This window comes from Jaculus jaculus, chromosome 14, assembly GCF_020740685.1.
Source record: "Jaculus jaculus isolate mJacJac1 chromosome 14, mJacJac1.mat.Y.cur, whole genome shotgun sequence".
NCBI classification, from domain to species: domain Eukaryota; kingdom Metazoa; phylum Chordata; class Mammalia; order Rodentia; family Dipodidae; genus Jaculus; species Jaculus jaculus.
Genome location: NC_059115.1, coordinates 77944065 through 77969323, shown reverse-complemented (window position 1 = coordinate 77969323; position 25259 = coordinate 77944065). Strand labels below are relative to the sequence as shown.

At 38.5% G+C, this 25259-nt stretch overlaps 1 pseudogene; it reads right to left on the bottom strand.

The window, feature by feature from the left end:
* Positions 1 to 2013: 2013 nt before the first annotated feature.
* LOC101617275 lies at positions 2014 to 22057 on the bottom strand (annotated as a pseudogene).
* Between the last annotated feature and the right edge of the window lie 3202 nt (positions 22058 to 25259).

Sequence of the window (25259 nt, the reverse complement as noted above, 5' to 3'; positions counted from 1 at the left end):
ATCCATGCATGTAATGTTTGCCTCTGATTATATACTTAAAATTGAAATAATTAAGAAAATTTTTCATAGTTATAGAATGTTGCTGAGTATAAAAGAATATTATTCCAAAACTCATTTAGCAGGATGTGGTTTTTAGAAGTTCAATACTTAATAAATGCATAATTAACATGATCTTATTTCAAAGCCACACAATTTCATGTATTTTCATAATTTCTGCACATTTTAAAAATAATTTTGCTAAAGCATTTTTGATGAAAAACAACAAGCTATGATATTGGGGTTTGAAGATGTACACTCTAAATTGGAGAGCATATGGAAGTGTCAAACTCTACCCTCTCTGGGAGCCGGGCTTCTTTTGGCGGTACTTTACAGACATTCCTTACTCCTTCCTTGAATAGCATGGACATAAACTGGCAGCCATTGCATACTTTCAGTCAACAACCAAGTCTTAACAAAGATTTAATAATGCATAGGTTAGGAAATAGTTTAGGTTCCAGGAACAGAAAGCATAATTAGCTTTGATTTAGAAATATATTCTTAACGAGAACTTGTCTGAAAGAGAATAGTTGCTGGAATAATTTTACCTACTCAATTATGGTAGGGTTATAGTCCATGCAATTACCCTAGTCCTTCCTTCAGTTTCAATATAGCTTCCCAAGCTCTATTTGTCAATTCTCATTTAGCCTGAAGGGCAAGAGAGGTCAAAGTAGTAATCCTGATTCATTCTATTAGGAAAAAAAAAAGAAAACTTTCTTAGAAAACCTACAATGAAGTCACACTTACTATACTTTACCAGTAATACTGGGTAACATTAGTGACTTTGCTACTTAATAAAAAATAGATAGATGTTGATGATAGCTGGATAAATAGATAGATGACAGCTAGCTAGATAATAGATAAAGAGGGAGGGAGGGAGAGGGAAGGAGAAGGGTTTAGGAAATAAGGAGAAATATTGGAATGGAAAATGATTATTAACATATTTTGTGACCCCTCCAAAAGTAATTATTTACACACCAAACTGCACTTGTTAATTCATATTTACTCAGATATACTAATCCTGTATCTTTTCATGAATATCTTTAATCTTTGTAACAGATATGATATAACTTCATAAGTGACTTACTAGAACATTCAAATTTATATATCAATATTGCAGTATAGTCATCAATAGCTTACTTTGCCCCCATTGATATATTTTTGAAACTAGGTTTTTTTTTCTGTTTCACAAATAAATAGCATTCTTTTGTATAAATATATCAAAACATATCAGTTGGAGCCATATGAAAATTCTATTTTTATAGGTCAAGTGGAAGGAAGCCATTAATTTCTAATGAAAATCAGCATATGTCAAAAAACACATACAGCAACATGTTTGCTAATATGAGTTGCTTCTGTATACTCAACACCATTTTCCTCTCTTTATTCTTCTTTTCTTGTAGCTAAAATTGTTAACAGAACCACAAGCTCTCTGATTACAAAGAGCATCCAAATTATAATGAAACTCTGCTGACTTGAATTCTTTACAAGAAAATCTAGATCTTCTAAGGCCTTTATCTCACTCTTTTCAGGCCCTCTCAAGGTTCTTCAGTATGTGAACGTTTGCCCATTTCAGTCACTCAATAAAGCCACCTACAGCTGATTTCATCCTATGTGGCATAGACGATTTTCACAATATGAACCATAATATACTTTTCAATGTTATTTTTACTTAATGACTCTAAAGGATTTTATTATAATTCATATTTCATTTATGAATTTCTTTTTCTTATTCTTGCTTTGTTTTTGAGGTAGTGTCTCGCTTTATCCCACGCTGACCTGGAAATCATTAGATAGTCTCAGTTTGGCCTAAAATTCACAGTGATCCTCTTACCTCACCCTGCTTAGTGCTGGACTGAAGGTGAGCACCACCATGCCTGGCTCATTTATACATTTGTAATAGATTTATGTTGAGATGTTTTGGCATATGTTCTGAATGTTTCTTTTCTTTTTTTCTTGAAGCAAGCATCACGGGCTTTAATCTCTCCCAAACAAATGGGTGTCCCTTGGCTGATCAATGCAATAGAGAAGCTGGGCAGGTGAGAAGTATCCCAGGTCTTCCACAGTGTCTGGGCTTGTGTCATAACGATGGCATCACCTTCTCCGTGGTGACTGGAGAAAGGAGTGTTCTCCATATCAAACCCGGGGTCCCTGGAGAGCAGCACAGTAACAAGTCCGAGGAGCTGTCATCTGACAGACGTGCAGGCCCTCACCGCTGCATCCGAGCTCAGTGCACAGGAAGAAAAGTCACCTGCTTTAATGGGAGCCTTGACCCTTCCCTTTTGAACTATGGAGGTGCCTCCCATCCCTCCATGCTGGTTTTCAGAATGCCTTTCCAGAGTCTGTCTCATACAAGGCACGGAGTTAAGTTGTCCAGTTCTCCCTTTGCTTTTACCTCAATGACCTTGCCAGCTTGGCCCTCACTGACAGAAAGATTAGCTAGTATTGCACATCCCAAATCTCGGTATTTCTGGCTGCGTCTCTCCAGCGTGCGCCCGCAATCTTCAGGGTCAACACGAGCAAAGTCACTTCCATTCGCGGGAGCGTGACTCCCCTTTCTGTCTGCACAAGTGGCAGGAACTCAGAATTGAACCCAAGAGTCTGCAAGGGCCCTGCTCCTGCTCCCAGAAGGAAAGCTCCAGGCAGCTTCACTTCCTTCGCACTCTTATTTAGATCATAAATGTTTTCCTTGTTTGCAATAGGCATTAAGTAAGGCACACCTCCTACTTCTGCAATTCTAGTTTTCCCGCAGATTCCTATTACAGGAAAGGTAAACGGCTCTGTGTCAAATCAGAACAACCAACCACAGAGACCCGGACGTCAGCAAAGTTACCTTTCAGCCCCTTGTGCTGGGATTAAAGGTGTCGCCACCATGGCCGGCTTTAAATGTTCTTAAAATTCAAAGTTAGCTCTGCCTTCACCTTCAGCAAGCTCCGCAAGACTTGGCACATGAAAAGCAAACTCAGTACAGGCCCTTTTCTTTCTTCACGTTTGAGGTTGTCGTGTGAGGTTGTTCAAAGAAAGCAGCTGAGATGTGCTCAGAAGAGTCCACGGGCCCAAAGCACAGGCATCCCTGTGCTCCAATGTTCCGTGATGACTGCAAGCGAGCTGAGATTACCAAGAACACGGGGAAAGGCAGCAGTAGGCAGTGCATTCTACCTGGCCAATCACAACATGGAATATGGCCAAAACGCTTGGGATATTTCTGCCTCTAAAATCACTGCTGGCATTCTCGTCAAGGTGGGTAATAGAACATCTCATTAATCTGAACAGCCTCTGGTTTTAACATGCTCACTTTGCAAGTGAAAGGTAGGTCCATCAGATTTACGTGAAGCACTTTCCACGTTGCTGAGTTCTGTGGACAGCAGGTTTCTAGTATGGAAGATATTTATAAAAACCACGTGTCCCCCTGAACATCCATTGCACAGTCAGCAACTGACATTTTCTCTGTCTCTCTCTTTTTATTTATTTATTTATTTATTTATTTATTTATTTATTTATTTATTTATTTTCAAGGTAGCTCAGGCTGACCTGAAATTCATCATGTAGTCTCAGGGTGGCCTCAAACTCATGGTGATCCTCCTACCTCTGCCTCCCTAGGTCTGGGATTAAAGGCGTGTCCCCATGTTCTAAATCTTTTTTATTGCAAAGAATTTTATGTTCTTTGAAGTATCAATTGACAACCTGTCTTTGAGAAATTTGAATCTTAAACTGATGGAGAGTAGAATACATTCATTAATTTCTACTTTATTTTCTCATGTCTTTGTACATTCATTTCTTATTGTCATCCCCCATCTCTTCCTCAGTCCTTCACATTCCCAGTTTAATATAGATTTTCTTTATGTTTTAATATTTTTCACTTTCCTTTCTGGGGATTTTTTTCACATCCCACTATTCATTGAGTTTGTACCCTTGAAAAAATTCTGTAATTATAACCTCCTCTCAAGCAACCATGTAATCAGGCAATAGTGCTTTTTCGCTGTGCTTTTGGGCATTACTTTTCAGGCATGCCGGTTGTGAAGTGTGGTAAGTGTTGTGCAGGCGCATGACTCGTGAAATCTCCTTGCTGTACAGCTCTCTTATGTGTGAACATTACCAATTGCTTTGCAAAATGCAGTCGTGTATTAAGGAGACGTTTCTACATTTTAGGAAGAAGACATTTCAGCATCTTCAGTCTATGACATCACTTCAACAATGAAACTTGTATACTGTCAGGACAATGCAATAGGAGGCTAGTTTATTTCATCTTACCTACTTGTGATTCTTACAAGTTAGTTCTCTTTTTCCATCCTCCACAAGATGCAGCAACTTCAGTCCACTCACCTATCATTCTCTTACTTTTAACAAACTGTAAGAAAACATCTACTTATCAGAAACTAGCCATCAACAAACCTATTAATTTGCTTAATTGCATTTCATTTACTTCAGTGTTAAATACCCTTTAACTAATTTCTGGATGTTTTCTTCCTGTCTTATACTTTGTGCAAACAGTGATCTCTTCATTGATTACTATCAAGCAAACTTTGTCAAAATTATGTGAGCATACCATTCTACTTTTAAAGGGAATTTAGAACATCTCTTATTTGCCATGAACCTGAAAACCTGCTAGATAGCACATGATATATTCTCATCTATCTATCACATCATACTCATTTATTTAGCTTGGAATAGGGGGTAGAGATAATAACACACTTAAAAAGTTAGCAGTATTTGGTCATGAATTACATGCAAATGAATTCCAAACTGTTGATGTCTTTACATAATATACACCCTTGGGCACATATTCCTCCATTAAAATATAAAACATTTCTGTTGTTCATAATGCTTCCCTGCACTGTCTGTCCTCATTGCTGCATCTGACAAACGTAGGAAACAATACACTTTTCCCTCTCTTACACACACACATGGAGGGAGAGAGAGAGAAAGACAGACAGACGGACAGACATACACACATACAAGGTTCTATAACAGGCAAATACCTTATTACAAAGCTGTATATAAATATATATGTGCACATAAATTATTCTCATTTTAGATTTTTATGCAAGTTTTAGTAGTCTATAAAACAAAACTTATAGCATATGCATTTCCATAGCAAATGGATTATTAAAACCACACAAACAGTTACATTATCAAACTAAAATTTGTATATCTTCCAGAAAGTCATCTATCCAATCTTGGAACATATATCTGTGAAAAAGTTTTAGGATTTTCTGTTTCAAATTCAACTATTTTCTTGCACTTGCCACTAAAAAGAATGCAGATGCCCATATAATATTGACTGTCTGGAATCCATATAGCACAGAACATATGCTATTTTATTGATAAAGTAAGCAAGCCCACTGTGCAAGGGCCACTCCACAATGACAGAAAGATGGGCAAATCCAGAATTGTGCAGACAGCAGTTTATCGGGGATTTGGAGACAGAGATCTATCTTTCTTGATCAGCAGTAAGACAGAAGGTTTTCCTTGTGCCCCCGGCAAATTCCCTTTATCTGTTATTGTGTCCCTCAGTCCTATTATAATTTAGTCAACAAGGGAAGGAATTCCTTGTAATTTGTTGGTTTTAGGTAAATATTTCCTAAGCACTTTTTGGTTTGTGATAATACTAATATTTTGTCATCATTTCCTGTAGTTAAAGTGAAAATTAACTTTTGGTTTTATAACTATAATTCCCCCTGTAGCCACTTCTTTCACTTCTATTGTCAGTTGTAACCAATGGCTTCTCCAACCATGACCATTTCTCTACCAACAGTGTGTAGCCCTTCATTACTGTAGTTGAGTTAGACAAAATTCATCAAATAACAGCTGCAAAGTCTGCAGTAATTTAGAGGTATCCAGTTACTCATGATGTTGGAGGTATCTTACATCCAGCATGTGGACCATAGAGATTGATTTCCGGCCTTGGACTTCCTCTGCATGTTTCCTTCTGTCACCTGGTTGTTGAGCCAGTTATGTATGGGAACTGCCACCCAAACCAGACACTGCTGAAAACCAAAGGAAAAAATTAACAGCTACAAGGTTATTCAGAGTATAATATATTAAAGATCAATGGTCAGAAGCAATGCAAGTTATTTCTACACTCTGAGAAAAGAGACAGAGTAAGTATGCTAAATTAGGCTAATTGGTGTTAGCTACCTGAATACATCCCAGGCTTTCTCAGGAAGTGTTAACATGACACATACTGGAGAAGAGCTTGCTTGAGTGACAGGTCCTGGTACAAATACTCAGTTGAATATCATAGCAAAGGTATAGATATATATGAATGTCTTACTTTCATTAAATATATTTTGGAAAATTTTCAAACCTGAAGAGTTGAAAGACATGTAAGCTAAAAATATATAGATTTATACATTTACCATTTGTTAATGTTTTATTACAATTGTTTGTGTGTGTGCATTACTGTGCATTCTCATAAGTACCTGTGTGTTCATGTGTGTTGACTAGCATTGTCAAAATGTTGCTTAGACAATGTATTTAATATATGATATGTCAATGCTTGCCAGATCACCTGACAAGCAATACAGTGGATAAGAAGAAGACAGCTGTAGTCTTGTCAAATTGGAATCCTACATTATACAAAACAATGTCTTATGATATACTGAATTTTGTCAACTCTAAAGTGCTGTTCAGTGCTAATACATATATTTATTTTGTGACCATTAAATTCTAATAAATATGAGATGAGCAACTATTGATAAATTTATAATACCACAGTACCTGGACTTTGAAAATACGAAAAATACCATAGTGTTATAAAGAGGATATTATTGTTTTCTGTGCGTATATACTGCAAAAATTATGATAGAGGTGAATGTCATTATATATTTTTTCACCAATGATCACTTTAATAGAGGAACAACTATGTGGACAAACATAAGAAATAACAGTAGAAAGCTGGGCATGGTGGAATATGTCTTTAATCCCAGCATTCAGGAGGCAGAGGTAGGAGGACCTCCGAGAGCTCAAGGCCACCCTGAGACTACATAGTGAATTCTAGGTCAGCCTGAGCTAGAGTGAGACCCTACTTTGGAAAACCAAAAATACAAAAGAAAGAAAGAAAGAAAGAAAGAAAGAAAGAAAGAAAGAAAGAAAGAAAGAAAGAACGGAAGAAAGGGAGAAAAGAAGGAAGAAAAAAAGAAAGAGAAATAGTAGTAAAATAAGAGCATGAATCATCACATGTTTTTGAATACCAATGGCCAATGAATTTATTCATATATATATATATATATATATATATATATATATATATATATATATAGTAATTTAGGTGGATAAAATAATCAAATAAAATAATTCTACTACTACAATTTTATGCATAATGGGAATAATTGAATCTGGTTCACAACAAAATTCTTAAATATCACTACTGAAGAATGATGAAAAATAATTTTGTATTTATCATTATTATCATTAACAACATATTTTCTATGGATCCATCATGTGTCAATACCTTCTTTCCCTTATCTCTGACCCCATTCCACTGTGGCTTGTCCTTAGTGGAACTGCAAGAATTCCCTATGAATATGTGGTTTATTCATTGTGGGAGCAGCAGTCCGTTGCTTTAAATTAAAAAGAGGGGGAGGGAACGCCTGTGGGCATGATGTCTCAACCTATGGCTCTTATAATCTTTCTGCCCCTTTTCTTCAAAATTCCCTGAGCTGTGGTGGGTGATTTTTAAAAGTGTGCTTCAGTGATGAGCTCCTAGGAGACTCTGGCTCTCTGCTTGGGTAGGTGTTGAGTGTCCTCATGTCCTGTCTCCTATAGCTAGCTGAAATTCAGTGACACCCACATGTTTAAAAAAAAATTCTAAAAGTAAATTTTGTTGCACATTTATTAATTTTTCAACCAAATCTGAAAATTCCACCCAACCTGATTTTAATAAGTATTCTTCTTAGCATTCCAATTAACACAATGAAAATATGTGAAAATATATTTTGTAGACAAGGGTTTTTATTTTAAATACTTTATTTATTTATTAGAGAGAGGCATATATAGAGAGAATGGGCATGCCAGGGCCTCCAGATATGGAAACAAACTCCAGATGCTTACGCTACCCTGTGTGCCTGGCTTATAAAGGCACTAGGGAATTGAACTTGGGTCCTTAGGCTTCACAAGCAAGTGCTTTAAAGATTAATCCATCTCTCTAGCACATATGTGTTTGAATCTTTTTTTTTTTAAGTAAAAAGTTGAGACTGATAATATCAATCAACACGCTTTAGTGTTTGTTACACAACAACATTATGTTTGCTTTTTCAAAATCATTGATTTTACGACGATAGGAAAATGATGTGTGACCTCTTTCTGTTAGTGACAGCAAGTAGTGTAGCTACCAAAGTCCATGACAAGTACAGCTAGGAAAGGAATGTAAAACTTCCCTACGTAGAAAATGTGTTTCTGACTCTTTTAAATGCTAGCAAATTTGTGGTTTGTCTGAGACCTAGTGATCTTTATAATAGCCATTTCAAATGGGCATTATAAAGCTTGTCTTTTTCAGTTTATTTGTGATTAGCTGAAATATTCCAGAAATATTTATTTATTTATTTATTTATTTATTTATTTATTTATTTATTTATTTGACAGAGAAAGAGGGAGAGAGAGAGTGTGAGAGAATGGGCATGCCAGGGCCTCCAGCAACTGTAAATGAACTCCAGACACGTGGGCTTCCTTGTGCATCTGGCTAATGTGGGTCCTGGTGAATTGAATCTGGGTCCTTTAGCTTTGCAGGCAGATGCCATAACTGCTAAGCCATCCCTCCATCCATCCAATAATTTTTAAGTCTAAAGGTTGCAATACTAAAGCTGAACTTTATTCATGAGATGGATCCTTTACTCAGTTCCAGTTTTAGTGAGAGTAAAAGACATAAGGTATTATTTTTATTTATGAAAACCACGTTTTTGAAAATCCAGAGTAAACGCAGCCACAGGACAGGTATACAATCTGAGAATTATAACTCTCTGATGGTAAATTTGGAAAATAAACACTACTATGAATAGATTAGAGAAGAATACAATATGGCTTGATTGCATATTTATAATTAATTTAGGCTTTATTTTTGTTAAATGTATTCTTAGAATTTTTTCAAACTTGAGAAAAAAAGTTGAAGGGCCAACAAACTTAAAATCTATAAAAAATAATTTGCATTCACCACTTGTTAATGCTTTATCATAGTTTGTTGTGTGTGTGTTCATCTGTGTGCATGCTCATGAGAATATGTGGATTCAAACAACCTGATGTGATGTTCAGCCAAGTGCAATAGTGGCACACAGCCATAGTGGGTAACCAAGTGCTCTTGAATTGGCTAATGGATCTGTTCAGTGGAATGGAACATATATCTGGAACTGGGAAACAAGACAGAACCAAAACCAAGAAAAAAAAAAAAAAAAACAGTGAAAATAGTCCACTCTCCAATAACAAGCTCCCACCAATCTTGGGCTACAAGAGGGCCTACAACTATTAAATTCCCTCAAAAATTATAATGGGTATCTCATTTATTCAGTGCTGACTTCACTCTCCATTGGAGAACTTGCTTCTCTTTTTCAGATGGATGCAGAACCTAAGGAGCCCATCACACCTCATCAGAGACCCAGCTGAAACCACAGAGTGATTGGGGAAATGAGCAAGAGTGCTGCTTTCTTGGTGAACCTGGCATAAGCACAAGGGTGAAGGAGATAGACACAGAGAACAATCAACTCCTACCAAACCAGATATCCAGACAGACAGAGGCTACCAAGTCCTCATCACTGAAATAGACCTAAAAGGAACCCAACATGGCTCTAGGAAATTCGTGGAAGACGTGGCAGATAGATTGTTAGAACCACAAGTTGGGACATCATGCACAGAGACATCATGCACAGAGCCTCATAACTGATGGCTACCCCCACAATGCATGAGCCACAATCCCCAACAAGGAGGGTCCTTTTGGAGGGGAATAACAAGGAGAAGGCTAATGATGGTATCAACATGTGCTATTTACACTGAGTATGTACATAACAAAGCACAAAAACTATGTATAATCTAAAAAAAGTAGAATATGTGGGTTCATGTGTTGACTAGTGATGCTATCAAAATTTTCCTGAAATTGTAAAACTAGACTTTTAAAACTGTAACTCAGTTTTATAGACTGACTTCCGAGAAGCAACATGTCATTTCAAAAAAAACATATCCTATATTTCTTTGTCTTAATTTTAAGTATAACATCATTGCAAACTACAAATTAAGTGACAGTGAACAAATATTGACAAATTCATTAAAGCAAAAAAGTAGCTGAGTGTGGCAGTGCATGCCTTTAATCCCAGCACTCTGGAAGTATAGGTAGGAGGGTCACTGCAAGTTTGAGGCCAGCCTGAGACTACAGAATGAATTCCCTGTCAGCCTGGACCAGAGCAAGACCCTTTCACAAAACAAAAAATACTGTTTGTTTCTAGTACCAGAAAGATACTTGATACTAATTGTCGAATTATTAAAACCAATGTAATTAGTCTGTTCTGTTTAAATAATACTTAGGTTAAATTCGTATATCTACATTTAGAAAGATACACACACACACACACACATATATACATTATATATGCAAATAGAATTCAATTAAATTATCTTACAAGGAACATATTTCCTTTCACTTGATTTATTTAAGAAGTTAAGCTAAGTTTAATTAATAGAATTTATTATTCCTTTTCACTTGTAGAAATATTATCACGAATCTATTTACACAGTTTTTGTGCATCTAAATTACATGTAAACAGAAATGTTTCAAGCACATAAAAATGTTTTCTTACTAAATCATATACAGTATGATACTGGTAATTAAATATGTAATTAATAATTAATTCATAAACATTAATATTCAAGATAATTCTCTTGTTCAATACCCCAAAATGTTTATGAAATATATTTCTTTTTCATCACTATTATTTTTATTCCTGTTCAGTTTCTTGTTATCTAGTTAATTATTTTTAGCTAGTTTTACCTATATTTGATATATACACTTGAAGACAATCATCTAATTGAACTGTTCAATGGGATATTATAGAAATAATTTTTAAAACTTTATTTATTATAACCAATTCATGAAACTTATGACACTTAAATATATGCTTCAGGGGAAAATATTTTAAAAAATCCCAATTTCATAAATGTAAATGTGTGAATTAAAACCTCAGTTCTGTAACGTAAACGATGTCCCTGTCTTTACTAGCCTAACTCTTGCTGATTATTCTATTTGTAATGAACTCCCTTTCACTGAGGCTGTTGATAGTTCAAAGCTAATGACTGTTTTATTTATAGAAAACCTTTCACAATCCTAATATGAATTCCATATGTCCTTTGGAAGCTCAAAAGTTTCAAGTCCATGCATATAATTATTTTATTATTTCCTCATATGAGGCTTCCTCTTTTCTATCCTATATGCTAATTATTCTTGAGATAGTTCCATTTTTGAACCCACATCCTCCTCTTCTTTATAGAACATTTTCCTAAGGAATACAATTTTTCCCTTGGTTTATGCACTCTTTGTTCATGGAAAAAAAAAAAAAAAAGACTATTGCACTGACATGTAGATTGAAGGCTGGGGAGATTGCTCAGAAGCTAAGAGAAGTTGCTGCTTCAGCTAGACTTGGGAGTGCCTGAGACCACTCAGTTGCTCAACTCCTCAGAACTTAGGCAGAAAGCTGGGGGCATGCCCACGCGTGGCTGCAATCCCAGCAGTAGAAGGCGCAGCCCGTGGAATCGCTGAAGCTTGCTGACCGAGCGAGGCAGCCGCAGCTTGAGAGAGCCCTGTCTCACCGCGTACCCCGAAGAGCACCCAGGCAAGCACTGGCGGAAGGCACAGCGGCCGTGGGTGTGGTGTCCGTAGGTGGCACGGTGTGGACATTGTGGGGGAATGCTCTACAACGACAGGAAGATACTCAAATGATGATCGGGAAAGCACAGCTTCCTCATGAGCTGTTCTTCAGAAAATAAGTACATAAAGAGCAAAAAAATGAATAGTTCAGAAATCGCGCACTCAAATCAGGCATCATCCCACCACTGTTTCCATGTAATATTTTCTTTAGGAGAATATGTTTCTATTTGAAATATTGGAAACATCCTAAAATAGCAAAGGGGTGATGATATGTGATAGAAAGCACTTTGGAGTCCACGAAGTCAGGGCTGGGGCAATACTAAGCTTACTTACTTATTTTTATTGGTTTTGCCTCTTCATGTAAAAAGATTCATCCCGAACAATTTCAGCTTTCACTGGGATTTCTCCAGCGAAACACTAAAGCCTAAGAAAGTATGCAGTTTGTCAGTGAAAAAACGCAAAGCAAAAAAACTCTATGTTTTTAATTACTAGCTAGCTTTATTGTTTTGGAACATAAACTGCATATGTTCGTTTTCCATGTGTTATCTTATTTTTTTTTAATTTTCAAATTAGCATACAAAGTATTAGGTCATTTTTAACCTGATCTGCTTTGCTTAACACTCCCATCCTCATCCTGGTCTCTCCCACATCACCTGACCTCCTTTTAGCTCTTCCACATGTGGTCACTTTCTGGCCACTTTCATGTCACATGTATTCCATTGTCACATTACCTTGCTCAAGACCTCCTTTTCCCTCCTTATGGCCCCTTTTCTATTTTTATGACTTTTGTCTGTTATGGAAGATGACTCCTCCCAAATTTCTTCTGATCCCTAACTTGGCAGTGGTATCAGGTTTTATGCCCACAAGAGAGAAGGATTCACACAGTAGAACAAGTGAACTCCATTTCTTGTGGGCAAATAAGTGATAGCCAGCACACGAAGAGTGGAGTGCCCATCAAGCCCAGGGCGACAGCCAGGCCTGCCTCCCATATCTGGTCTTGTGACTCTCAGCCAAACATTTCTTCTCCTCTCTCCACTTCTGACACGGCCTCCTTCCTAGAGGAAGCTGAAGGTTTCTTCACAACTGCACTTGCCCACCATTCAGAATCGTACCATTGCATCTGCCTTAGAGACATGCATATTTTTTTAAATTTTTTTGTTAGTTATGTACACACTGTGTTTACAGCCATATTGGTGCCATCGTTATCCTGCTGCAGTCCTCTCCCCTCCGAAGAGACTCCTCTTTGGGGACTGTGGGTCACACATTGCGGGAGTAGCCATCAGTTATGGGGAAGAGGCAATGATTGTGCATAATATCCCAACTTGCGGCTCTAACAATCTTTCTGACCCTCTTCCATAAATTTCCCAGAGCCATGTTGAGTTCCTTTTAGGCCTACTTCAGTGATGAGGTGGCAGCCTCCAGCCCTGGCTTGAAGGAGGGTCCCTGAAGAGAGGTGTGAAAGGGAGCCGCGCAATAATGACTAGAAGTCAAGTTCTGCTGCAGGATGACAGGCTAATGCTGAAGGCAGCTGAGTTTCTCTCAATCTCTCTCTCTCTCTCTCTCTCTCTCTCTCTCTCTCTCTCTCTCTCTGCTGACACAGCTCTTAACCTCAGTCTTTTATTTTCTGATCACGTCATGCAAGAGCAAACTTCAAGAAAGGTACAGTTCCACAGAATTTATAGAAAATTTTTGCTCTTTCTTTACATCAAACAATCCCATAATTATTTCCCTCAAGTGCAGGCGTCAGGCCCCTACAATGGTTAACTATTTTCACACTTTCGCCATGCATGTGTGGTCAAGCACTTGCGGTTTCATGAGCTCCCACTTTCAATTACTACATGAAAGGTGAGAGAGCAAACAACCACAAAATGGGAGTTTCCACCATTGACCCAATAAACCCATTCATCCCCCAACCATTTCTTTTGAATTCCCCTTTCTACATCCTTCAGCACTTACACTTTGTTCCCCCATTGAACTCTTTCTGACCTTGGTTGTTCTTCCTGTAAGGATTCTTGGTAAAGAGTCATGGTTTGCTGCAAATGCCAGCATTCAGAACAATTAGTCATAGAACAATTCTTACACTGTTCCGGGAGGCTCACTGTTTCCTCATCAATGTCCAGTACTCCATGCCTGACTTTCTTTAAGGCCTTAAGGAGAACAATTATTTCTGACCGATTTTCTTGTTTTACCAATTCTATGCCAGAGCTTCTTTCAGATACACTGACAAACACTTCACTAACATCATCTTTTGCTGGAAAAGCAAACTTAGAGATTGATTGGCTCACCAAGTGAAAGACAGAAAAAGACAAACATTAAACAGAAAACCATAGATATTTGTAGCACAGAGAGCCAAAGATGTTTCAATAGAGGGGCCACATTGGACTCCAAGGAAGAGACAGCTGGGCTGGAACTGTGTCATGCAGCTCTTCAACACTCGATTCCTCATGATTCTGAAGGGGCATGGTTGCTGTCTCCCGCAATGAGGTCTTGGGAGCCTCTGAGTCTGTGGATATCTGGTTTGGCAGGAGTTGATTGTTTTCGGTGTCTATTTCCTTCACCCTTGTGCTGGTACCAGGTTCACCAAGAAAGCAGCACTCTTGCTCATTTCCCCAATCACTCTATGGTTTCATCTTTGCGATGGGCTGAATCTCTCTTCAGGTTCCGTCCACGTCACTCCAGGTTCCATACCAACAGCACATGGTGTCTTTGGCAGTAAGATCTTACCACAAACCTTTGGTGGGTCTTCATGTACTCTGACAGAAAGCTGTTTTCTTTTGGGAAACCTTGTAGGTCTCTGTGATCAACAGCTCATTGTGGATGTTAACTGCATGCTGATTCTAGGCCAGAACCAAGAGAAAAGAAGGAAGAAAAAGAAAAGTAATATGAAAGGGAAAGAGAGAAGAGAGAGCAGAGGTAGAGAAGGAGAGAAACGGGAGAAGATTAAGGTTAGTCTTCATCATACACTCTCCAGGGCCCTGTGATTCAGGTGTTCCCTCTAAGGACCTGATGAAGGTTCAACCTTTTAGTCTGTCTTTCAGAATATAGAATTTTATGGCACCACTGCCACTTGGGTCCACTTTTGTGCCCCCCACACCCACCCTCTCCTCCCGCTCCACCCTCCCTATTGTCTGAGACGTGCGTATTTGTTAAGGTGTAACTTTGCAAACATTTATCTGATGCTTTCTCTTGTACATATTGTTCATAAAATATTATATTATATATAATATTATAAATATTATAATATATATTGGCTAACATATTCCTGTATTGTGAAGAGTTGAGTCAAATTTACAATTTATCTCTACCAAGTTCTTGATGTAATGGTATTTACAATGTTCACTGACATGGTGTCTAGATTTATACTTAAATAGTTTTCTTCATCTTTATTAAATTCTATTTATTCCAAACACTACTAGCTTTTTCATTTGCTATTTAAAAATATTTTACCAGAAAATCCCATTTTGTTAATATATGCAGTCATAATCATAATGAAGATTGATACTAAATCCAGTATATTTATAGGAAATTGATTCAGAATAGGCATAAATTTACTTTTATAAAAAAATTATATAATGTAGTTTAATAGAATGATTTGGGATTATATAATACATTCAGACTTTATATATACTTCTATTAGCATAAACCATCACAGAAAATAAATAAACAAATGACTGTAAAGGCTTACAATTTGGGCAGATATCCAGTGCTGTTAGACTAGTACTCAGAGAAATTTATGATTATTATTGCATTACATTTTATGTAATTAATTATACACATATTCAGTGCATGAAAAATATCTGAAAAATTTGTTCTTTCAAATACATCTAATCTTAAACCAAATGCACTCGATAAATTTATTGCTTGGAAATTTAATTAGTTCTTACTAAATGAGATCATTTTTTCCCTCAGTTCTCTGTTATTTAGGACTAATTAATACTTGAAGAGAGAGTTAAATGAAAGATTATTTTAAGTGATAAATGAGACTATGTGAGTGCTCCAGAAATAATGCCCACATGAACCTCAGCTATGTTTTACTTCTGCATATGTAGTAGTGGAATCAAACATGACTTTTTTTTTAAATTAAAGTTGTTTTGGTTTTTTTTATTGAGAGAGAGAATGAAAGAGAGAGGGAGAATTGCCATGACAGGGCCTCCAGCCGCCTCAATCGAACCACAGATGTGTGTGCCACCTTGTGCAATTGGGTGTCACCTTGTGCATCTGGCATACAAGGGACCTGGAGAGTCAAACATGGGTGCTAGACTTTGCAGGAAGTCATCTTACCCCCTGAGCAATCTCTCTTGCCCAACAAGTTCCAGTTATGGTGACTTTTTAAGTGTTCAGTTCAAGCTACAAATATGTTGTATGGTTATTATTGTTCAAAAGAATATATGTTCATTCAAACAAGTAGAGCATAGTATCTTTTCTATTTTTATTTTTCATTTAATTGTGATCATGAGAATTTCACTTGAGGGGGCTGAAAACGTTTCTTTTTTGTTGTTGTTCTTTATTTTTATTTATTTATTTGAGAGAGAGAGAGCATGGGTGTGCCAGGGCCACTGCAGATGAACTCCAGATGTATGCGCCACCTTGCACATCTGGTTTATGTGGGTCCTGGGGAACCGAGCCTCCAACCAGGGGTCCTTAGGCTTCACGGGCAAGCACTTAACCACTAAGCCATCTCTCCAGCCCCTGAAAATATTTCTCAATGAACTGACAATTGCTTGCTTATAACAACCATGAAACAGAAGGATACAGTAAACAACATGTCAAAGCTGGGGCCAGGCATAGTGGAGCATGCTCTTAATTGTAGCACTTCGGATGCACAGACAGGAACTTCTGCTGAAGGTTTGTTGCTGACACATGTTGGAGGAGACTGGATCAGAAGTAGGTTCTTCCCAAAGCAGGCCAGCTCGTCTCCATTATTCCTGGGCTAGTTCATAGCCAATTATCTAAAAAAAAAAAAAAAAAAAAAAAAAAACCCTCAAAAGCCTAACTTGCTCCTGTCCCATAACAAGAGAATAGAGGGCAACCTGGGGCTGGAGGGATGGCTTAGCATTAAGGCATTTGCCTGCAAAGCCAAAGGACCCAAGTTCAATTCCCCAGGACCCACGTTAGCCAGATGCACAAGGGGGCACATGCATCTGGAGTTTGTCTGCAGTGGCTGAAGACCCTGGTGTGCCCCATTCTGCCTCTCCCTCTTTCTCTCTGTCAAATAAATAAATTTTTAAAAAGAAGTATATGAATAGGGAATAAAAGTTACATAGAGTGCCAAATATTTTTCATTTATAGATCCTGTAGTTGATAAAATATTAATCTATCAAGGAATGATCAGTAATATGAAACCAAAATACAATTTAAAAACAAAACAAACAAACAAAAAAAGAAACACCCACAGCTTAATCATTTTTAAATCAGTGAAACTGATAATAAACATTTTCAGTTGAGAATACCACAGTAAGGAAAATTCAAGCATTGGGCTCATTTTCAACTTAAATCTAATGAGGCTGCCAGGGTTCACATCAAGAAGTTGAACCACCATTTTCCTTCTTAACCACTAAGTGTTACTACTTTTATTTTCATAAGACAGTAGTTTTAGATAGATGCTGCACTAAAATACTGGAGCTTACAAAATCAGTGAACAAACTAGTTTCAGAGTCCAGTTGGCAGAACTTGATGAGAGCTACAGAGATGGTTTAAGGGTTAAAGTGCTTCTCTGGGGAGCCTAAGGACCCAGATGTGTGTGATAGTGCATGCACCTGGAATTCATTTGTAGTGGCTAGAGGCCCTGGCACATGCCATTTCTTCCTTCCTTCCTTCCTTCCTTCCTTCCTTCCTTCCTTCCTTCCTTCCTTCCTTCCTTCCTTCCTTCCTTCCTTCCTTCCTCCCTTCCTTCCTTTCCTTCCTTCCTTTCTTCTTCTGTCTTTCTTTCTTTCTCTCTGTCTTCCTCCCTTCCTTCTTTCCTTCCTTCTTTTCTTTCTTCCTCTTTCTCTCTTGTTAGTAAATAAAATAAAATGCATACAAAATTTATAATAGAATCATATTATAATTCTTGAAATTATAAACAAATGGATCCAGTCAGAGAATGAGAAGAGTGGGTCTTGGATAGTGATAGCCATGCAGAGTGAGAGGAGCTTTACAAAGAATTAGTATCCAGTAATGCCAAAACCTGCATGAATTTAAGTATTAGGTTGTAAAAAGCAAATCATTGACTTGAGATAGAGTTATCACCCCTTACTATGTGAGCTATTAATCAGTAAAGTCTAAGATAGATTGTAAAAACCTGAAATCGTGGGGAAATAAACTCATGTTGTCTTACAAGTTTCTAGATAGTGACAGAAAGATAAATATTAGAAACATGCAAATTTGGAAGAATTGTATCTGTGCTGTGTATGTGTGTGTGTGTGTGTGTGTGTGTGTGTGTGTGTGTGCATGTGTTTTCCAAATAGTGCTGCGACTGTTTCATCCAGGGACACAGGTATACTCTGTAAGGGGTAATGTATCTCATACTTGAAGCTTGGTAATCAATTAAGTAGAGAATTATAACACTAAGCAAATTACGGTTCTGAGCATTGATGGTGATTTTAATTGTTCTTAGTTGCTATTTGACGTGCATATGTTGCGCGTGTGTCTATGTCCATGAAGCACCGCAGACCCTTGTCTAGGGTGAGTCTGCACAGCTGAGGTGGCGGCACTAGGCTGTCACGTGTCTGGCCCTGGAACTGGCTGATTTTTTGTTGTTGTTGTTTGTTTGTGGCAAGCCCAACAGACTGGACACTTTTATTGAGAGAGAGAGAAAGAGAGAGAGACAGAATTGGTGCACCAGGGCATCCAGCTGCTGTAATCGAACTCCAGACATGTGACACCTTGTATGCATGTGTCACCTTGTGCATGTGGCTTACATGACGTCTGAAGAGCTGAACATGGGTCCTTAGGTGTCACAGGCAAGCACCTTAACATCTAAGCCATCTCTCCAGCCATATTTGTTTTTAACAAATTCTCACAGTTCTTGGACAGCTGCTTCTTACAGGATGTGGGTTACAGGGTTTTGTGCCCATTCTCAGCAGTTTATATGGATTAGAGGTTTTGATATGAGAAAAAAAATGATACTATGCCGGGCATGGTGGCTCACACGTTTAATCCCAACACTTGGGAGGCAGAGGTAGGAGGATCGCCATGAGTTCGTGGCCACCCTAAGACTCCATAGTGAATTCCAGGTCAGCCTGGGCTAGAGTGAGACCCTACCTTGAAAACAAATAGACAAAGAAACAAAATAAAATGTATTACAAAATTCTCCATTGAAAGTTGTAACAGATTTAAGAGTTTGCTAACATGATGCCGGGCGTGGTGGTGCATGCCTTTAATCCCAGCACTCGAGAAGGCAGAGGTAGGAGGATTGCTGTGAGCTCAAGGCCACCCTGAGACTCCATAGTGAATTCCAGGTCAGCTTGGGCTAGAGTGAGACCCTTCCTAAAAAATTAATTACTTAATTAATTAATTAAAAATGATACTAAATTTCTCTGGGATAAGGCAAAGCAATAAAGCAGTTTTAGGTCCTCTATAATATCTAAATGACTAGAGTGTTATTATTAAACCATCATCACTTTTGTGCCATGACAAGTTGGAGTTATTGTAGCTGTTTATTGCCAGTATCATTTTTCCCATATCAATAAAGAGGGTAAATAGTGATGTCTTGACCTGGGGAATAAAGTGATAATTGTATAATGATACAAGTGTAATCTTGTTGTATTTGGGATTTCTCAACCACAAATTGCCATTTCATTTCTTGCAAGATAGATTCCTTAGCACTTAACCTCTCTGTGTGAATCTGCCTTTTTTATATGTCAAATAGGCATAATAATACTTACCCTTCTCACAAGGGTGTTTTAAAGATTAATTAGCTAAGTGCTCTGAAGATGGAGAGGCTGTATAAATGCTAAGTATCCATGTTCATTAAGAGTCTGTCTTAAAAAAAATATCAAAGTAATTCTAGAGTAATTCACAATTAAAGTGGAAAATGTGGGCAAACTCTGTGTTCTTTATGATGCAAAACGTCCTTGGCCTGTTACCTTTATATTTCGTTTTCCATCTCCTTCCTTTCTCATTCATTCCCTCCTTCTCCCTCTTACTTCCCATCCATATTTTTAAAGAGAGTGAAATCGCTGAACTTCAACTCTTACCATAAACTCCATCTGAGAGTCTCTGCTCTGCAGGTTAGTTCAAGTCATTACAGTTACGTTAGGAAATTGGACTCAGCTAAGTGGTCTCCTATCAAACATTTCAGGAACTTCACAATATAGAATCATATCAGATTAAGTACAATTGACAGAGATTAAGATAACATTCACAAATGGCAAATCAGAGCCACTACATGTAACTGTGTCAAGGGTAGTGACAACAAATAAAGGAAGACACGTTTTTAAATGTATTACAGCACAGGAAAAGTAGAGATGGCTTGGTTAAATTGTATAAAACCTAATAAAATTTACAGAAAATCACAGATATATTCTATTTAGAGTAGCCTTTATAGACTGTGGGTTAGACCCTATCTGACATTCATACATAATTACTAGGACTTTTTGTATCATGGCATCTCAGTAGACTGTCACAAAAATAATGAGATTTAAATTGCCTTTCCAAATTTGAGAAGGCTCTGATATCCTGTCCAGATCAATTTAGTATGGTTGAGGCTGTATAAATGAAAGGCAAATTTTTGAAGGAGAAAGAGAGGTAGAGTCTACAGTAGTTAGCAAAGGCACTGATAACTCACATTCCAAATGAAAATTAAGTTTTATGTTCACAAAATTATCTGTTTCTCAAAATATCTTTTCTGGGATACTTGAGTTTTACTTGTGTAGCTATTACAAATGCTGTGTTTTGATAAACCACCAAAAAAAGGAAAAAAAAAAGAGTTCATATTTATATTAGTGAGATGTTTCAAGTTTATATCCAGAATAGTTCAAGAACATTAGTAAAATGAGGCAAAAAATATCCACTATGTGTACATAGTCCCTAAGGTTTAGAGAAACAATTTTTATGTTCAAAATTTTCTACCTCCTCCTTTTAGTTAGGTTATGCTATTGTGGTGGTTTGAGTCAAGTATCCCCCATAAACTTATGTGGTCTGAAGGCTAAATTTCAAGCTGGTAACAATTTGGGAATTGGAGCATCCTGGAAGCAGTGTATTGTTGGGGATGGGATTATGGGTATTAGAACCAACTACCTCCTTCCAATGTTTTGGCACACTTTCCTGCTGCTGTTGTCCGGCTGATGTTGGCCAGTGGTGATGTCCACCCTCTGCTCATGCCATCATTTCCCCCTGCCATCCTGGTGTTTCCCCTTGAGTCTGTAAAGCCAAAATAAACACTTTCTTCCCACAAGCTGCTCTTGGTTGGAAGTTTTCTGCCAGTAACATGAACTAATTGCAACAACCACTGAATCACAATAACTTACAGAAAAAAATCATCTTAAGGACTGTTGGTCTGCATGCAACAAAAGATTAATTATTCTATCAATATCTAGAACATCAAACACTTGTTCTGTATTACAGTGCTTGACTTTAATAATTTATCAGGCACTTACATCTTGGATGTTCCTAAACTCATATTAGACCTTTTTCACTTTGTCAAAAATCTCAATACGTTCTTTGATAGTATGCTCACATCTGTGCCCTCAGACACTGCTTTCTCTGGGTCCGGACCTACATTGCCATCTGTGTTTTGAATATTTCCACCAGAATAAGCCACAGATACCCTGAAGCACCTCTTATCTTTGTCAATAAGCATCACAATATGAATCTGACAAAAGTATCAGAAAAAGAAAGAGAATGTTAAGAATTTTACTCATTTCAACTGACTCAAGCAAGATGGCAATGGTGCTGGATTCCTGCAATCACTACACCCAGAACTCAGAGGTAAAGGATTATCACGAGTTCAAGAGAAGCCTGTTCCACACACTATGCATCATTTACTTTCACAGCGCCTCGTCACCAGCAGCTTCAGGAAGAGCAGAGCACGGCTCCGCAGAGTTTTCAGCGAGTGTCCATTATGAACATGAAGCCACAGCAGGCCTGAGCAGGAAGCTTACTTCCCATCTTCCTTTCAGCCGGGAGGAAGTGCAAAGGACAATCAGAGCTAGGCTGTCACACCTGAATAAATGACACACGTTTCAGTAAGATCTCCATTCCCGAAGACGCCACAAACCTAACAAACAGAGCCCTGAACTTAAGACTATGTATTCCAGCACTTGAGTCTAGAGGGGAAATCTTACAGACAACCCCCCCCACACACACACAGCGTGCCCTAGGTCAGCCAGAGTTACATAGAGAGACCTTGATTCCAGAAACAAACAATTAAAAAAAAAAATAAAGTAGATTCTAAAGTAGATATTTGAAAGTACAGGAATCACAACCATCCTAGGAACTTGGTGAGAGGAACCAATGGACAGTACTTTCTGCCTCTCTGTGGCATTGGGTCACCTTCACTTGCTCTTCCTTTCAGCCTCACCAACATTTCTTATTAATGTAAGTCACAGATGTGATCTTCCACTTAAGGTGGGCAGAAGTTCATAATATTGTAGACTCATCAAAATGTCCACCCGGGCAGGAGGCACTACCCGAGTTGTACTGGAGAACATAGAGGACATGCTACCTAGCACACAAGAAGAGCTGACCATCACCAGGGTAACACTACTGCAAAACCACATACTTCTCCCGTCTGAAGCTAGGTCCATGGCCACATTCCACCGCTGTCATCTGGGCCCCAGCGTGCATCAGCTCTCAACCTCGGTTCATCATAGCTATTAAGAAGGAGTACTTTCAGGTATTTATTTTAAAACTTTGTCTCTGGGCCAGGGAGAGAGCTCTGTCAGTAAATCACTTTCCTTATAAAGACGAGGACTCGAGTTTGATCTCCTGTACCCACATAAAATGCCTGGCCTGGCCCTTGGAACCCCATTCCTGAGGAGGCATGGACAGAAGGATCCCTGTGCTTGATAACCAGTCCATCTAGAGAAATTGGTAAGCTATAGGCCAATGAAAGGTCCTGTCTCGGAAGAAGATGTTTTGCAGAATGTCATGAAGTCATTCTCTAGTCTCCAGACGTGTGCACATGCAGCCACACACACACATGCGTTCTACACATCCATGAATACACAACACAAGCGCGCGCGCACACACACACACACACACACACATTATAAGATAAAGAAAAAGCTTGCTTACTATCAAAGTTGTTCCTTTCATTTTTTTTATTTCATATTTCATTTTATTTTATTATTTGAAATTCACTTAGCATCCCACAAAACGCTGCATGTATTTTACAGAGATTTCTGGTCACCCTTCGACTCTTTATATTCAGCAAACACATCTAGGTTCAGAGTGCAGGTCTTGAGCAGAGTTGTGGGGCGCCGCTGGAATGCTAATTTGTTTTCCACGGTGGCTCCAGGGCTCCTCTGCTCTGAGATGTGCCATTCAGAGGCCAGTCTGAAACCCGAAGGGCATGCTCCAGTGCGGCACCGTTCTCAGAGCATTATCTATCTGTGCTGATTTTCACTGCTTTCGCCGAAGCCACACGGGAGTCTGCTCAGGTTGGCATGCACCGCGTTAAAGAACTTGGGCGTCCTGCCCTTGCCCCACCGCAGACTCCCATCCCTCTGTCTTCACGAGCTGCCCGCCTGCGGCCTCTGGCACCGCGCAGGGCAGAGCGGGGGCGCAGGGCAGAGCGGGGGCGCAGGGCAGAGCGGGGGCGCAGGGCAGAGCGGGGGCGCAGGGCAGAGCGGGGGCGCAGGGCAGAGCGGGGCGCAGGGCTCACCCTCCCTTCTCTGGTCACAGCTCAGATGGGGAAGGGGTCTTCGGGGGGCACACCTGCTCGTTCCCTTTCACTCAGCGTGCTGGCCTCTGTGCGAAAGGCTGAGGCCGGTGGCTGCGGTGCTGACTTCGGCCTGTGCGCTTCACGGTGCCTCTTACTTGGAGTTTGAACCAAGCAAGAGAAACTTCTTAGGGACTTCATGTTTAGGAGGGGTTTCCCACTAATGCTGTTGAAGATTGTTGTCACTCTTCCTGTCTGAAGAAACAACAACAAAACTCCTTAAGGTAACGAGCTATGTCAGGCCAAATGATTTCCAAAGTATTTTAGCCCTAAACTTTTAGTGACTTCTTTCAGTGGTAATATGAATTTTATGTATTTTATATCACCTGTGCTTACCTGAAAGGATAGATGGCACCATTCCGTCATGCCTGGAATGAGGATTCCTTACCTGTCTTTATTGATATAATAAAGGGGGCAATATAGTATTGTAATTGTTTGGAAAGACATAAGAAGAACAAGTTAGTCATGAAATTACATAGGTAAGAAAGGTTTAAATTGGAAATATTATGCAAAGAAAAGTGACTGTGTTTCCTAACATTAGATAAACTATAAAATGGCCCTGTTATCTAACAAAAGAAGCTGAGCCAATATACATTTTCTGATTCTGAGTACTGAATGAAGATAATGTTTTACTTTCATTAGGGATAACTGGAAAAAAATGTTGGTTTAATAGCTTTCATTTTTAGTAGAAAGTGAACTTTATACAATTCAAAGAATATCAAGAACATTTAGTCTTCACAGAACTATGAAATGTAAAAAAATATATGTAGTTTTAAAAATATACAGGTTAATTGCCAATGAAGCTATCTTGTTGGCTACCTTTCTATTTCTTTTGTTTCTTTCTTCCTTCCTTTCTTCTTTTTTCTTTCTTTCTTTTTCTTTCTTCCTTCATCTTTCTATTTTCTTCCTTTCCTTTCTTTCTTCTTTCTCTCTCTGCTTCCTTCCTTCTTCCTTCCTTTCTCTCTTTCTTTCCATTCTGAGGAGTTCACGGGGAGCACAGGCGTCCCTCATGATCTTCCTGCTTAGCTATGAGAAACTTTCAAGAATAAAGTTTCAGTATTCTTGTTCACTCTCGTGAATATCTTTGAATGTATATGATGAAAAAGAATATTGTTCAAATGGAACAACAAGGCTCAGGGCAATTTGGGGAACAGAAGGTGGAAAGAATGTCAAAGCCACATTTGGGTCATGGTGCACAGGGACATTACCTCCTAACCATAACTGATGGATAACCCCACAATGCACGACCCACATTCTCCAACCAGGAGGGTCCCTGCAGGGGGGGGAGGGCAGGGAGACCAACAATTGAACCAACTTGATTGTACTCACTGAGTACAAAAGTAATAAGAAAATGAATAAAATGTAGAATTCACTCTTCATCCACTGGTCTTCTAGTGTAGATGGGATGCTCTATGATAACTCTACATAAGATTAATGCATGCTTTAGGAATTAGCCAGAAATGAACTTTCACAAGGCATTGCATTTTTTGTAATAAATATTCTTATTCAGTTTAAGGG